This window comes from Anomaloglossus baeobatrachus, chromosome 6 (assembly GCF_048569485.1).
Source record: "Anomaloglossus baeobatrachus isolate aAnoBae1 chromosome 6, aAnoBae1.hap1, whole genome shotgun sequence".
In the NCBI taxonomy this organism is placed as follows: domain Eukaryota; kingdom Metazoa; phylum Chordata; class Amphibia; order Anura; family Aromobatidae; genus Anomaloglossus; species Anomaloglossus baeobatrachus.
Genome location: NC_134358.1, coordinates 252,905,390 through 252,917,822, shown reverse-complemented (window position 1 = coordinate 252,917,822; position 12,433 = coordinate 252,905,390). Strand labels below are relative to the sequence as shown.

Sequence of the window (12,433 nt, the reverse complement as noted above, 5' to 3'; positions counted from 1 at the left end):
TTCGGATGGTTGCCCCAGCACTGTATTAAATAGCCTACATTAGCAAGTAGATGTCAAATTCAGGCCCGTGGGCCAAATCTCGCCTGCAGTGTAATTATATTTGGTCTGTGAGAAAATAACACATTTCTGCTAGAGCTGGCCCGCTAGTAGACAGCCCATGCACCACTAATATTGATACCCAGCCATGATAAAGCTCGACAACTGGGGGCTGGTATTCTCAGGCTGGGGAGGCCCATATCAGTGCACATAGCGTCTACTACCCTCTATCTCCTCCACAAGCCGGGCATGGGTGTGCTATTAAGCTGGTGTTTTAATGCCATGATTTATTTTATTATTCTATTTGGTTTTGTATTCTCCTTTTTTTTTGTCTTTTTTTTTTTTTTTTGTTGATTGTTATCCTTTCCCTCTGTATTGAGATCTTACCCTTTTTGTTCACTCCCTACCAACTTGACTCTGTGATATTATTCTTTCAGTCCTGTTTATGTACTTCTAATGTTTTTTACTTCTATTTGACAGTCATCACACCTTTTGCATTCCCCTGCTATCTACCAGCCCTAATATCTCCTGCAGTAATGGGGTTCTCCCTACCCTAAGCAGATTCCCCCAACCCATTGTGTCCCCCCTATATCCACTAACCTCCTTGCACCCAACTAACCTCCAAATGAAGTTTATTGAATTCTAGTGTAGTGCTTCGCTGAAGTCAAAGTATAATTCTGGGTGATTTTTCATTTTTGTGTGTTAGTTTTTTCCTCCCCTTATTCCAAGAGCCATATTGATATTTCTTTATCGCTTCATTGGGGGACACAGAGGCCATGGGTTGTATGCTGCTGCCACTAGGAGGTGACACTAAGCAAAACAAGGAAACCTCCTCCTATGCAGTATACACCCACCAACTGGCAATCATTCCTCAGTTTAAGCTTAGTGTCCATAGGAGGTGGACACACTTGGGGCTGCTCCCAGCCCCTCAGGTTTGTATTTTTAATATTTTCCCTTTTTTCGTTTTCAGACACAGCTCGTCGGGTGACAGGGTGTAATCGCTCACCCTGCTCTCCCCCCTAGAGACCGGTCGCACAGAAGTGGGGTTCGTCCGCCACTTCCGTTGTCCTCCGTGTCTGTCTGGCAGGACCCTACCCCCCTAACACTCTCAAGACTGTTTGGGGGGCATCCGCACAGAGGGACAGGCGGATGGTCCTTGCCCTCCTCCCCCTGCACGCTCGCCCTCCACAGCCGGCCTGATCAGGGAGGGGAGACGAAAAATTACCAGAAGATACCCGTCTCCCTACATACTTCCCAGGAGGCCAGGATCAAGGAGGACTTTCAGCCATCGGGACAGGTACCCATCCCTTGTCCCGGGTCATGGGGTGCTCCGTTAAATTAAAATCCAAAAAAAAAGGGGGAAAAGAAGGGATTAGGATCCATAGCATAGCTTACCCCTGGTCAGCCCCCCTTCAGACAAGCTCTGCCCCCGCTCTCGTTCTCGGCGCCGTTCTCCGGCTCCCCCTGCGGCCTCATTCCAAAATTTAGTCCCCGGCTTCTCTCCAGGCCTAGCTCCCGTCCGGCCACGCCCCCTCCCGGCCGGCCTATCGCGCGGGTCCTTTCTTCCCAGCAGGCCCGCCCGCTCTAGCAACCATTCCCAGAAGGCCTCTGCGCGCTCTTTTCTGTCCACTCACGGCCCTTCTTTCACTTAGCCAATCCCTGCAGCGCGCAATTTTTTTTCGCGCTTCTTTCCTGCTCCTGCCCCAGCCCGGACACCCTCAGCAGCGCCATTGCAGCCTGCGATCCCTCTGGGCAGCGGCAGCGTTCCGGTGCAGCTTCCCACTTAGTAACCTGCAGCTCTCCGGAGCCCCCACCTCTGCTCCCTCAGCCTGCAGCTTCAGACAGGGCACAGCGCCAGCACACACAGGATGCCAGAATCTGGGTAAGCTCTACCACTGAGAGGCAGCTCCTTCCCCAGTCCCCATCCACCTGGCACCCTCTGCTCTGTTCTCTTCCCTCTCTCTCTCCCTCTCTCTGCTGTCCCATGTCCAGCACAAGAGCGACCTGCTCTCAGCCACAGGCCATAGTACTTCACTTCGCCTGCACCTCTTGTCTAAAACAGTTTCCCTCAGGGCAGTCCTCCCCCATCTGCCTAGCCTGTAGCACCCCTAGCATGACTACTACGGAGCCCCCCACCGCCCGTAACGAGGACTCGGCCCCCATGCCTGGGTGGGCCTCAGCTCTCTCTGTCCGTGGACAACCTAACTAAGGTATCTCAAACCTTAGCCTCAGCCATAGAGCGTCTGCCCGCCTCCACCTCTGGAGTCCCCCCGGTGACCCAGAGCGAGTCTGAGCCCGCAGTGCCACCAGCCCGGCAGGGCAGAACACACAGGAGGTCTAGGAAGCGGTCCTTCTCGGGGTCATCCTCCAGCTCCCCTAGCCCCTCTATGGCCTCCAGAGCAATACGCTCTCTATCTCCTACCTCATCTGCGGCAGCCCCAGATTCGGACCAGGACCCTGATTCTGACTCCGATCTGGACTCTGAACATATCTCCAAGCTGACCAGTATGATAGACAGTCTGGTCATTGCTGTCAATCAGACCCTAGAGGTGAAGGATGTAGATCCGGCTCCTACCAGTCAATCGGTCCCTTTCAAAAGGGCCAAGAAACTGCCAAGAAGCTTTGGCAACCACAGGGAGTTTGAGGACGTTTTCTCTAGACAGTGGGAACATCCCGACAAGCGTTTCCAGAGGCGCAAGCGGGCACAGGTCCTTTATCCCTTTCCACCGGAACTTCTTCAGAAGTGGTCAGTGGCCCCTTCAGTGGATCCTCCGATCTCCCGACTTTCGTCCAGCACCACCTTGCCTCTGTCTGATGGCGCCTCCCTTAAGGATCCCTCGGACAGGACCAAAGAATCCTTAGCCAGGTCGGCCTTTTGAAGCCTCCAGCTCCGCCATCACTCCAGCCTTTGCATCCACCTGGGTCTCTAAGGCTGTCTCCGCCTGGGCAAAGCTCCTTCGGCGTGGTATCCTGGCTGAAGCTCCCAGCCCCGAGCTGGCAGATTTGGCAGATCAGATGCACATGCCGGAAAGTATCTAGTTGCTGCGTCCCTCGACTCTGCTGCTTCCGCAGACCTGGCAGCCGGCAACATTACTGCAATCCGCAGAGCCTTGTGGCTTAAAGCGTGGAACGCAGACTCAGCATCCAAAAAGTCTCTCACCAGTCTTCCCTTTTTTGGTACCAGACTCTTCGGAGAAAAGCTGGACAAGATCATCTCTGAGGCTACGGGAGGCAAGAGTACCTTCCTTCCCCAACGGAGGATCCCCTGTGCCCCTCCCAAACGACGGGCTTTTCCCTTTCGCCCCTTTCGTCAATTTTCTACCAACACCAACACACGTCGGGAGCGGTCCCCAGCACGTCAGGAGAGACGGAAGCCCTCCTTTAAGGCAACACCCCACTGGCGTTCCCGTGGCCAGCAGTCCAAGCCCTCCAGCTCCAGATCCAACAGATTCTCCTCCGCATGACTGGGCTCTCGTCCCCGGATCCTCATCCAGGGTCGGCGGTCGTCTCCGCATGTTCAGAAGCGCGTGGCTTTCCGTGATAGACGACACCTGGGTCCGAGACGTCATCTCTCACGGCTACAAGATAGTTTTCTTCTCTCCCATGCTCGCGCTTCGTCAAGTCCAAACCCCCCAAGGATCCCTCCCTCACCAAGGGATTCTTTGCAGCCATCCAGTTCATGCGAGACTCTGGGGTCATCACCCCCGTTCCCCCTCAAGACCGATCCCGGGGTTTTTATTCAAACCTCTTCGTTGTCCCGAAGAAGAATGGCACAGTCCGTCCCATTCTGGATCTCAAGCGCCTCAACAGGCGGGTCCGTCTCCGGCGATTCCGCATGGAGTCTCTGCGTTCAGTAATAGCATCCATGGAACCCAGGGAGTTCCTTTGTTCGGTGGACATCCAGGACGCCTATCTCCACATCCCGATCTTTCCAGCTCATCAGAGATTCTTACGCTTCGTGGTTCAGGAACAACACTTTCAATTCACAGCTCTCCCATTCGGGCTCTCGACAGCTCCCAGAGTCTTCACCAAGGTGATGGCAACTGTCATGGCTATTCTTCGGACCCGGGGAATTCTAGCCATCCCGTACCTGGACGACATTTTGATCAAGGCTCCCTCGGCGTCGGAGTGCCGCGACAGTCTCAACATCACTCTGGATACTCTAACCCGTCTCGGTTGGTTGATCAACAGACCAAAGTCATCTCTGATCCCGGCTCAACGCATCTCATTCCTAGGCATGATCTTCGACACCACGCAGGTGAGGGTTCTTCTGCCCAAGGACAAGCTCTCAGCTATCCTCAGGGGGATTTGGAAGCTCCAACGCGCACCCCGTTGCTCTCTTCGGTACTGCATGAGCATTCTCGAAAAATGGTGGCATCAATGGAAGCGGTGCCCTACAGTCAATTCCATACTCGCCCTCTTCAGGGTCTCCTTCTAGCAATATGGGACAAGTCTCTTCACTCCCTGGATCGGCCAATTGTGCTCCCTCCTCGAGTCAGAGAGTCATTGGAATGGTGGAAACGCTCTCCCCTCACCCTCCAGGGGAGATCATTTCTTCCCCTTCGATGGAAGGTCATCACGACAGACGCCAGCCTGCTAGGCTGGGGAGCCACATTCCAGGACCTCACAGTTCAGGGTCGCTGTACCGAGCCGGAAACCAAGCTTCCCATGAACATCTTGGAACTCAGGTCAGTTCGCCTAGCTCTCTTTCATTGGAAGTCCCTGCTTCTCGGACACCCAGTTTGGGTACAGTCCGACAATGCGACCACTGTGGCCTACATAAACCATCAGGGTGGAACACGCAGCCGAGCGGCGATGAGGGAGGTATCTCAAATCCTCGACTGGGCCGAACAGAACATCCCAGCGATCTCGGCGGTCCATGTCCCGGGAGTGGACAATTGGGCCGCCGACTTCCTCAGCCGAGAAGGACTCGACGCGGGAGAGTGGTCCCTCAATCCCAGAATCTTCCAGCAGATCTGTTCCAGATGGGGGACCCCCGACGTGGATCTCCTGGCCTCCAGGTGGAATCACAAGGTGCCCCAGTTAGTCTCCAGAGCAAGAGACCCACTGGCGCTCGCAACGGACGCCCTAGCGATCCCCTGGTCGCAGTTTTCTCTGCCGTATCTCTTTCCTCCGCTTCCGCTTATCCCCAAACTAGTCAAGAAGATCAAAGCGGAAGGAGTACCGGTGATTCTCATGGCCCCAGATTGGCCCCGTCGCCCGTGGTACGCAGAGCTCGTGCACCTTCTCGCCGACGTTCCGTGGAGACTTCCAGACGTCCCGGACCTTCTCACTCAGGGACCTTTTCTTCACCAGAATTCAGTCGCTCAATTTAACGGCATGGCTGTTGAAGCCGCAGTACTAACTTCCTCGGGATTCTCAGAAAGGGTCGTCCAGACAATGATTAAAGCACGGAAGCCTTCCTCTTCCCGCATCTACCACCGTACGTGGAAGGCCTATTTCCGCTGGTGCGAAGCTAACCAGGTCACAGCCATGACCTTCTCCTTGCCAGTTCTGTTGTCCTTCCTGCAGTCTGGTCTGGATGCAGGGTTAGCACTCGGCTCTCTCAAGGGGCAAGTGTCTGCTCTTTCCATTCTCTTTCAAAAGAGGATTGCCTCTCGCTCACAGGTTCGCACATTCATTCAGGGGGCTGCTCATTCGGTGCCCCCCGTTCAGCCTCCTGTGGAGCCCTGGGACCTCAACCTGGTTCTGTCTGTTCTTCAACATTCCCCCTTCGAACCTATTCAGGAGGTGTCTTTAATGTTCCTCTCTTGGAAGATCGCCTTCTTAGTTTCCATCACGTCAATCAGGCGGGTATCTGAACTAGCGATGCTTTCCTGCCGCTCTCCCTATCTTGTCTTCCACCAGGATAAGGTAGTCCTCCGTCCGGTACCGTCCTTTCTGCCCAAGGTGGTCTCCTCTTTCCATCTTAACGAGGACATTGTTCTTCCCTTCTTTTGCCCGAACCCTTCGCACCCTCGTGAGATTCTTCTCCACAAGCTGGACTTGGTCAGAGCACTCCGCCTGTACATTTCCAGAACGTCTCAATTCAGACGGTCGGATTCCCTCTTTGTGCTTCCATCCGGCCCGCGCAGAGGTCTACCTGCCTCCACGTCCTCCATTGCGCGATGGATTCGCTCTGCCGTGCTGGAAGCCTACCGGGTAAGAGGGAGAACGCGTCCACTCAGGATTACGGCCCATTCCACCAGGGCGGTGGGAGCCTCGTGGGCGGTCCGTCACCACGCTCCAGCGTCGCAGCTTTGCAAAGCGGCCACCTGGTCTTCGCTCCACACTTTCACAAAGTTCTACAGGGTCCACACTTTCGCATCCTCCGATGCGAGCCTCGGTAGACGAGTTCTGCAGGCTGCAGTGGACAGAGGTCAGCCCTGAGAATAACATTAGACCCACCCGTGGGACTGCTTTAGGACGTCTCATGGTCTCTGTGTCCCCCAATGAATCGATAAAGAAAAGTAGATTTTGGGTACTCACCGTAAAATCTTTCTTGGAGCCTTCATTGGGGGACACAGCACCCGCCCTTGTGTTGGACATATGTTACTGTTGGATGTTGAGTTTAATGTTCACTTCTGTAAGATTGTTCGTTCTTTACTTGTTGTCTCCTATTGATTTCTCACTAACTGAGGAATGATTGCCAGTTGGTGGGTGTATACTGCATAGGAGGAGTTTTCCTTGTTTTGCTTAGTGTCGCCTCCTAGTGGCAGCAGCATACAACCCATGGTCTCTGTGTCCCCCAATGAAGGCTCCAAGAAAGAGATTTTACGGTGAGTACCCAAAATCTACTTTTTTCCATCAATTAAGCCGTATGAAGGCTTGTTTTTTTTCAAGGATGAGTTGTACTTTTGAATGACGCCATCCATTTTATCATATGCTACGCAGGAAAAAATTCCAAGCATGGCGAAATGGCAAAATAAGTGAGATTCTACATATTTTTTTTTTTTTTTTTGTTTCCAGAGTTGATTTTACCATAAAACTAACCTAGCAGTATGATTCTCCAGGTCCGTACGATTACGTAGATACCGAAGATGTATAGTTTTTCTTTTAGTTAAAAGGTGGTTCACCCATATTTTTTGTCTAGTTCGATAATATATTGAGTAACAAGGCTTCTCTCAAATACCTTGTGTTGGCAATAGTGCCTGTGAGAGGCGCTATTGCAGACCGCTGTTCCCGCTCCAGTGACGTCACGTCAAGTGCCGCACACGTCACATCCGTGCAGCCGGCTGCATTCTTCCAGACTCACTGGGCTGTGGGTGGTGTTTCACCGCTCACAGCCCATCTGCTCCCTGCTCCCCCCCTCCCTCCTCCCTCACAGCACAGAGCGTCTCCTGCTCCCCCCTCCCTCCTCCCTCACAGTACAGAGCGTCTCCTGCTCCCCCCTCCCTCCTCCCTCACAGTACAGAGCGTCTCCTGCTCCCCCCTCCCTCCTCCCTCACAGCACAGAGCGTCGCGTCTTTTGCTTGCAGCGTTCTGCTGTGAGGGAGAAAGGAGGAGGGAGCAGGAGACGCACTGTGCTGTGGGGGAGGGGGGAGCAGGGAGCAGATGGGCTGTGAGCAGTGAAACACCGCCCACAGCCCAGTGAGTCTGGAAGAATGCAGCCGGCTGCACGGATGTGACGTGTGCGGCACTTGACGGTGACGTCACTGGAGCGGCAACAGCGGTCTGCAATAGCGCCTCTCACAGGCACTATTGCCAACACAAGGTATTTGAGAGAAACATTGTTTCTCAATATATCGAACTAGACAATAAAAAATGGGTGAACTACCCCTTTAAGTGGTGAAAAAATGTTTAGAAATTAAAAAAAAAAAATCTTGCTTGTAAAGACTTTGCGTTTTACATTTTTGGGATACAGAGCTGTGTAAGGGATTATTTTTTGCACCTTGAGCTGATATTTTTCTGATTTATTTTAGGGTACCGTATTTTCCGGCGTATAAGACGACCCCCAACTTTTCCAGTTAAAATATAGAGTTTGGGATATACCGTATATAATCGAGTATAAGCCGACCCGAGCAATGTGCCCATTGTTTAGTAATGTCCCCTGCAGTAAAGTGCCCATTGTTTAGTAATGTGCCCATTGTTTAGTAATGTCCCCTGCAGTAATGTGCCCATTGTTTAGTAATGTCCCTTCAGTAATGTGCCCATTGTTTAGTAATGTCCCCTGCAGTAATGTGCCCATTGTTTAGTAATGTCCCCTGCAGTAATGTCCCCTGCAGTAATGTGCCCATTGTTTAGTAATGCTCTCCTACCGGTCCCCTTCTTGTCACCTATTATGCTGTTGCTTACACCCAATAAACATTATTCGCACCTCTCCTCCATTCTCATAGTGACCTCAGCTGCTTCTTGTAGACCGCAAGGCACATAGACCCCTCTGTGATAGCGTCCGATACACCGGGCTGTCGTCATGGCATTACTGCAGTTGAATTCTTTGTGGTGCCGTAAAGCATTCAACTGCAGTAAAGCGATGACAGCAGCGGCCCCATGTATGGGATGCAATCATAGAGGAGCGCTTCTTGCGGACTGCAGGCCCATAGACCCCTCCATGACTGCATCCTGTACAAGGGGCCGCCGCCGCTGCTGTCAGCGCTTTACTGCAGTTAAATGCTTTTACGGCACCGCAGAGCATTTAAATGCAGTAAAGCCATGACTGCAGCGGCGGCGGCCCCGTGTACAGGACTCGATCATGGAGGGGTCTATGGGCCTGCAATCTGCCAAAAGAAGCTGACGGCACCGTGGGAACGGAGGAGAGCTGAGAATAATGTTTATTGTGTGTAAGAAGGGGACCGGTAGGAGGGCATTACTAAACAATGGGCTCATGCAGCACCATGCACCGCCGTATAAGACGACCCCGGACTTTTGAGAGTTTCAGGGGTTAAAAAGTAGTCTTATATGCCGGAAAATACGGTATATATGATGTTTAACATTTTTTCCTCTTTACGCTGTTTACTGCTTGGAATACTTTATTTTAGATTTTCTTTGTCGCTCCATTGGGAGACCCAGACAATTGGGTGTATAGCTTCTGCCTCCGGAGGCCACACAAAGTATTACACTTTAAAAAGTGTAACCCCTCCCCTCTGCCTATACACCCTCCCGTGCATCACGGGCTCCTCAGTTTTATGCTTTGTGTGGAAGGAGGCACACATCCACTCATCTTCTCATTTTAGTTATATCGGTTGGAAGAAAAGTGGGCCCCCGGCATGTTCCCTTCTCACCCCACTTTGTCGGCGGTGCTGTTAAGGTTGAGGTACCCATTGTGGGTACAAAGGCAGGAGCCTCATGCCGTCTCCTTCACCATCCCTTAGCGGCTCTGGGAGAAGTGGGATCCTCAGCGGTCATCCAGTCACTGGGACCGTGCTCCCTCCGCAGCCCCTGGGGGAAGCTGTCGGACAGGAGTTTGTTTATCCTCAGGGAGGATGTGCATGGAGCGCCTACATCCCGGACGCTGCAGCAGCTGCTTATTTGTGACGGCCGGCGGACTTCCACGCCTGTTTGTCGGCCGCGGTATTAAATTTAGTCCCCGGCTTCAATTGCGGCCTAGTTGCAAAACTCCCGCCCCCGGGCCTGTCTTTCAGGGATAAGGGCGGGACTGCCGGCCTGACGTCGGCTGTGAGGGCCAGGGCATCCTGTATGTTCCTCCTCCCCTCACTGATCACTGTGGGGACTCCAGATTCCCGCACTTTTTCTAACGCCGCCCCCGGCTTCTCTCCTCCCCTGAGAGCTCCGGCAGCCATTTCTTTGGCATTCTGCCTGTGGAAGTTTTCCTGGAAAGAGCTCTGCAACGCTGGGAGCCCTAAGGCAGGGAATCTGGAGGAGACACACTCCGCTTTTTAGCGGTCGGTAAGCCACACCGGTCACCCGGTGCTGGTCCCCTCAGGGTGCCGGAATAGATACCATATATATATTTATATATTTCTGTTCGGTCGGGCTGTATACCCTCCCCATATACCCTCAGTGATCACTCTCCTAGGAGACAACAGCATGTCGTCCACAAGGAGCAAGGGGGCCAAGACACAGGGTTATTTTGCGACCTGTACCTCTTGTGCGGCTAAGTTACCTGCAGGTTCCACCTACCCTCACTGTGAGCAATGCTCAACCCCTGTTTTGCTTCCACAACCAGAGCCTCGGTCACTAGTGGGCCCCTCAGGGACAGAGTTTGCAGCTTTTGCTGAAAAACTCTGAGTCACTCTCACATTCCATGGCTCAGTCTATGGACAAATGGTCTGCCAAGCTGCTTGAAGCCTTGCAGGCCAGACCGGTCCCTACACAGGCCCCGGGCCCTATTGGATCTTCACCCCAAGGCCCCTCTCTGCCCGCGCCGCAGCACGTTCCCAGGGGGGGCCCTAGGTCTCACGTGGAGGACTCCGGCCCGGACCACAGTCCCAGACCGGCTAAGCGGGCACGCTGGGAATCTTCCCCGACTTCTTCACGTTGCTCAGGTTCCCAGCGTGAAGACTCTCTGGAGGACGAGGCGGACGTCGCAGCTCAGGGCTCTGACACTGACGTTGCCCTCAATCTTGATACACCTGACGGGGACGCTATAGTAAATGATCTTATCTAGTCCATCAACCAGGTGTTAGATATCTCTCCCCCACTGCCACCTGTAGAGGAGTCAACTTCTCAGCAGGAGAAACACCAGTTTCGGTTCCCTAAACGTACACGGAGTGCGTTTTTCGATCACTCTAACTTCAGAGATGCTGTCCAGAAGCCCAGAGAGGTTCCGGACAAGCGCTTTACTAAGCGCCTTACTGACACACGTTACCCCTTCCCTCCTGACGTTGTCAAGGGTTGGGCTCAATGTCCCAAGGTGGATCCCCCAGTCTCTAGATTGGCGGCTAGATCTGTGGTATCTGTTGCAGATGGATCATCGCTAAAGGATGCCACTGACAGGCAGATAGAGCTCCTGATGAAATCCATCTATGAAGCCACGGGGGCGTCTTTTGCCCCGGCCTTTGCAGCCGTGTGGGCACTACAAGCTATCTCAGCTTGTCTGGCTGAGATTAATGCGGTTACACGTAATTCTGCTCCGCAGGTTACGTCTTTGACTTCCCAGGCGTCAGTTTTTTCTTCCTATGCCATGAACGCAGTTTTAGACTCTGCTAGCCGTACAGCGGTGGCATCCGCTAACTCTGTGGCAGTCCGCAGGGCCATGTGGCTGCGCGAATGGAAGGCAGACTCTGCTTCCAAGAGGTTTTTAACCGGTTTGCCGTTTACTGGCGACCGATTGTTTGGCGAACGATTGGATGAGATTATTAAGCAATCTACGGGAAAGGACTCCTCCTTGCCCCAGTCTAAGCCAAAGAGACCTCAGCAACGACAGATACAATCGAGGTTTCGGTCCTTTCGTCCCTCCGCCAAGCCCCAATCCTCTTCGTCCAGCAGGCCGGAGAAGGGCCAGAGGAACTCCTATGCGTGGCGGGCTAAGTCACGCCCCCAAAAGGCCGCAGGAGGCACTGCTTCCAAGGCGGCCTCCTCATGACTCTCGGCATCCCCGAACCACATCCTCGGTCGGTGGCAGGCTCTCCCGCTTTTGCGACGCCTGGTGGCCACATGTTCAAGACCGATGGGTGAGAGACATTCTGTCTCACGGTTACAGGATAGAGTTCAGCTCTCGTCCTCCGACTCGTTTCTTCAGAACATCTCCGCCCCCCGAGCGAGCCGATGCACTTTTTCAGGCGGTGAACGCTCTGAAAACAGAAGGAGTCGTGATCCCTGTTCCCCCCCCCAGGAACATGGTCGCGGCTTTTACTCCAACTTGTTTGTGGTGCCAAAGAAGGACGGCTCGTTCCGTCCCGTTCTGGACCTCAAACTACTCAACAGACATGTGAGCACCAGACGGTTTCGGATGAAATCTCTCCGCTCTGTCATCGCTTCAATGTCACAAGGAGACTTCCTAGCATCGATCGACATCAAGGATGCTTATCTCCATGTGCCGATCGCACCCGAACATCAACGCTTTTTGCGCTTCGCCATCAGGGACGAACACCTTCAGTTCGTGGCATTGCCTTTCGGCCTGGCGACAGCCCCATGGGTGTTCACTAAGGTCATGGCATCTGTTGTGGCGGTCCTACACTCTCAGGGCCACTCGGTGATTCCCTACTTAGACGATCTCCTGGTCAGAGCACCCTCTCAGTTGGCGTGTCAAAACAGCCTTTCCGTCGCTCTGGCGACTCTCCAGCAGTTCGGTTGGATAATCAACTTCCCAAAATCCCAGTTGACACCGACCCAATCACTGACGTACCTTGGGATGGAGTTTCATACTCAGTCAGCGGTAGTCATGCTACCGCGGGACAAATAGCTTTCTCTGCAGGCAGGGGTGCAATCTCTTCTTCGGGGTCAGTCACACCCCTTGAGGCACCTCATGCACTTCCTGGGGAAGATGGTGGCAGCG

General features: G+C 53.4%; 1 protein-coding gene across 1 annotated transcript in view; it reads left to right on the top strand.

Moving 5' to 3' along the window:
- The window catches only part of BPHL (biphenyl hydrolase like), a 93,410-nt gene that overhangs the window by 49,492 nt on the left and 31,485 nt on the right, over nt 1-12,433 (top strand). The window lies entirely within an intron of this gene.